This window comes from Triticum aestivum, chromosome 7D, assembly GCF_018294505.1.
Source record: "Triticum aestivum cultivar Chinese Spring chromosome 7D, IWGSC CS RefSeq v2.1, whole genome shotgun sequence".
NCBI classification, from domain to species: domain Eukaryota; kingdom Viridiplantae; phylum Streptophyta; class Magnoliopsida; order Poales; family Poaceae; genus Triticum; species Triticum aestivum.
Genome location: NC_057814.1, coordinates 476,325,851 through 476,330,311, shown reverse-complemented (window position 1 = coordinate 476,330,311; position 4,461 = coordinate 476,325,851).

The window sequence follows — 4,461 nt, the reverse complement described above, 5'->3', positions numbered from 1 at the left end:
CTTCATCTTCATGTAGTAGGGTCGATGATGGTCGAGGCGAGATCAACCAGGGAGTTATGTTTGTTGTTGTCGCTGCCCCAGACCTTGTAGTGGTCCTGGATGTTGTCAAGATTCTGGCATTTCAAACCCGAAACCTTGAGCGCTTTTAGATCGTTGGTGGTGTCCACCGTACCGAAACTGTAGTCGGAGCTGTTTATAAACCTGGAGAAACGCTCGCAAGGCCTTGTGGCCAGGTGGTAGTGGTAGATGAGGATGTCATGTGGCACGGACAACTGGGCGACGACAACCTTCTGATCATGCCCGGCACGACCGATGGTGTACTCGAGGTCGAAGCCGACCACTTGGTACTTGTCCTCGGCAAGCAACTGCTCTATAGTTTGGATGGAGCTCTCCACCGAGACCGGCTCGTTCATGTACACCATCGAGAGGGCCTTCCCCCTCATGTGGGTGTCCACTACGTGATGCGTGGTGAACTGCCCGCCGTTGTCATCGTCGGCCGCTGGGAGCGCCATTGGAGCCACGGGGAGCGCCATTGGAACCGCTGGATGTCCTCTCTGTATGTGTCGTCGTGGGTGTGCTTATTGTATCGTGTGGCGCGAGAGATGAAGGTAAAGGGACGCAGGAATAAATGGGGGTCGGGCGGCCTAGCTTCTCGGCGCGTCCGCATGGCAGTTTTTGCAGCGGGTAACTACATTGTGGCGCCGCGCCCGGTGCAACCACATGCACACGGACGTGTGTGATCGTGCGCCGGCCCCAAACACTGGCAGCGCGCGTGGAGGGACGAGGGCGGAGCGCCCGGAGGGACGTGAGAGCAGAGCGCGCTGTGGCCGCCTCAACCGCAAGCAACGACACGCATAGAGCAGTTGAACACGCAGGGAATGGTCGTCTACAAGCCGGCTGTTGCGTCACTGCGTAGAGAGCGGCCGTGTGCTACTACCGCCTTCTTGGTCTATTAGTCCCCTTTATATTATGTGCCATATTTTGACATTAAGTTTAACCAACAAAATGTTAATGCCTGTTACAAAAATTATATAATTGGAAACTATGTTCAAATACGAATCCAACGATATAATCTTTGGCGACATGCATTCGTATTTTATTAGTTAAATATATAGTCAAAATTTGGCCCAAAAATACATAGACGACTTATAAACTAGGACGGGGTAGTAGGTAATTTAATCGCAAACGTTTTTCTTTTATTAACCGTATGTGTACGTGTCCTTTCGTCCTCCTCTCGCACGTCTTGTCACCCCGCTGCCGCAGATGGCTTAGAGCGCAAGCTTGAGCAGCGCGCGGGGGCGTTCTTTTGGCCAATTGATAGTGAGCCCGAGTCGGTGAAATCCCCCAAAATCCCAATGCTTACCAGCTTGCTATATAAACCCTCACGGCCGGCGAGTCATGCGTCGCATTTTCCCCTCCCTCCCTGTAGTTTATCTCGTCTGCTTCTCCCACAATCGCCAATGGCACAGGTCCATCGTCGTTGCTCAGCCACTCCGCCGTCATTAGAGGACAGCTCCAGCTGGGGGGCTACACTGCCGCGGCGGTGCAGTCCCCGGCGTAGTGTAGTGCATGTGGCGTCCCTGTTGGGTGTGCACGGAACACCTACCACAGGCTCCGCCGCCGCTGCCCGTTGGCAGCTATTGCCGGCTACCGTTGCCGCCACCCCACCGTCTGCCGCCGTCAAAAGCCAGGGCCACTGCCCGCTCTGCTGCCGCGGGCCGAAGACGGGAGGTGGCCGTCATGGCCGCCACCCCACTGCCGGCCACCATGGCCATCACCCGACCCGCCGCTGCGGCCCGGAGGCGGGAGGTGGTGGTCGTGGCAGCCACCCCATCATCGGCCGCCATGGCCGCCAGCCCACCGTCGACTGCCGGGGTCATCACCCGCTCCGGCACCGCCGCTCGAAGGCAGGAGGTGAAGGTGGAGGCCTGCACATGCGTCAGCGACGTTGCACGCTACATCGAGTTCCCGCGGGAGGAGGAGGAGCGCCTTGTCGAGCACGCAAAGAGCCTTACCACCGTTGTGGCCGCATCACACGCTGCCATAGAGGCGAGAAATCAGGAGATGTATGAGGAGAACCACTCCTTTGAGAGGGGTCATCTGGAGCGGCAGAGGGCGTTCGAGGTGAGCGTCGCTGAAGGTGCAGTAGCGGCAGGCACCGTATTGCAGTTGTCCAGCTCGTCGGTAGGCTCCTTCTCCTCTGCCTCTTACTGAGCGCGCTCGGCAGAGGAGAGGCTGCCGGAAGTAGTACAAAGCCCATTCGTAGCAATAGTATTTAGGGGCTATTTTGTTCAGTTCATCTGACTATAGATGTGGTGAAACTATACAACGTACTTAAAATTAGCTAGTATATATAGTTGAACTAGCTATTTCAGTACATGGTTGGCAACAATTGGGGAAAAGTTTGGTCGGTTCAGCTGTCGAGTTGAACTGTTTGTATAAAGAACGACTGCTTAATCTATGACTAAAACCTATACTTAATTACTAAATTTTAGTTGCAAAATTGATAGTGCTAGTGATTTTTAGCTGCATATTTTGACAAATCGAAGTGTTACAAGGTTGACAAATGGCAATGTTACTAGATCAACAAATGTCAATCTTTCCAGTTTGACAAATGGCAATATACCCAATATGACAGATGCAAATCTTACCAAATTGTCTGTACGTGGTTGCACACGGGTGTGACGCCCTCAATTCAATCGTACACTAATCATACACGCAAATGTGTACGATCAAGATCAAGGACTCACGGGAAGATATCACAACACAACTCTAGACACAAATTAAAATAATACAAGCTTTATATTACAAGCTAGGGGCCTCGAGGGCTCGAATACATAAACTCGAATACACAAGAGTCAGCGGAAGAACAATATCTGAGTACAGACATGAGTTAGACAAGTTTGCCTTAAGAAGGCTAGCACAAAAACAACAACGATCGAAAAGGCAAGGCCTCCTGCCTGGGAGCCTCCTAACTACTTCTGGTCATCGGCGACCTCCACGTAGTAGTAAGCATCGGCGGTGGCATCTGGCTCCTGGGCTCCGACATCTGGTTGCATCAACTAGAAAGAAGAAGAAAGGGGGGAAAGGGGGAGCAAAGCAACCGTGAGTACTCATCCAAAGTACTCGCAAGCAAGGATCTACACTACAAATGCATCAGTATCAATGAAAAGGGTTGTATCTGTGGACTGGACTGCAGAATGCCAGAAGAGAAGGGGAAAGCCTAGCCTATCGAAGACTAGCATCTTCTGGAAACCACCATCTTGCAGCAACAGGAGGCAGTAGAGTAGCATAAAGTAAAGTAGTAGAAGTGTTATCAACCTCGGCCAGAGATCCTTTCTCGACTCCCTGCGAGAAAGCAATCCCAGAGCCATACTATCCAGTTATCACAATCCAATTCTCATCACCATCCAGTTCTCATCACAAGTATCCAGTTCTAGTTGTATCGATCGGGATACAACTCCAAGTGTCCGTTACCGTAGGACAGGCTATCGATAGATGTTTTCTTCCCTGCAGGGGTGCACCAACTTACCCACCACGCTCGATTAACTCCGGCCGGACACATTTTCCTGGGTCATGCCCGGCCTCGGCCAAACAATACGCCGCAACCCGACCTAGGCTTAATAGAGAGGCCAGCACGCCGGACTAAACCTATGCCCCCAGGGGTCATGGGCCATCGCCCCGGGAACTCCTGCATGTTGCGTGCGCAGCCGGTGAGCAGACCTAGCTACCTCCTTAAAAAGACAGGAGCTTACCAGTCCAACCCGGCGCGCGCCGCTCAGTCACTGACGTCTATTAAGCTTCAGCTGATGCATACGACGCAGAACGCCCATACTATGCCCACGTGATGGTTAGTGCTATCAGGTCAGAGGCCCCTTGGATCAAATATCCAAATCGTAGTGGATTAGGAATGCACGGTAACAAGCAGAGACTCACGAAAGATGTGACCCCGTCGCCCCGTCTCGAGGACTTGCGGCAAGGGCTAAGAATGCCCAGCCACGCCTCGTAATTATCTCGCGGGCACCCTCCAGGTCAACCCGTCTCCACATCACTCGCAATTATGCTCGTGCGGGTACCCCTCAGGGTCGACCCATCTTTAGTAACATGGTTCAGTGTAAAGTCATAGTAACCATAGTAACTGTGTGTCCAAACATTAAGGGGAAAACCCGAGGAATCACCCCCGGTGAATTCCACTCGATGTAATCATCAAGGTGAACGTAAGAGGAATCACCCCCGAGGTTCACACTTGAGGGGTTGCACGACAGAGTCGTATCGGAAGTGGTTAAGGCGGAATCACCCTCGATGACCATGACCGAATAGCTACACTACAGGGTTAACATCAGAAGTGCTGTAGAGGTCTCACCCTCGGCACTCGATAGTAACCCAATAGTGTCGAGCAACTAAGGGGAAAGTGATGTGCGGTGCCGGGGCCTGGTCTTCGATCCCGTTGATCGGGTCTTC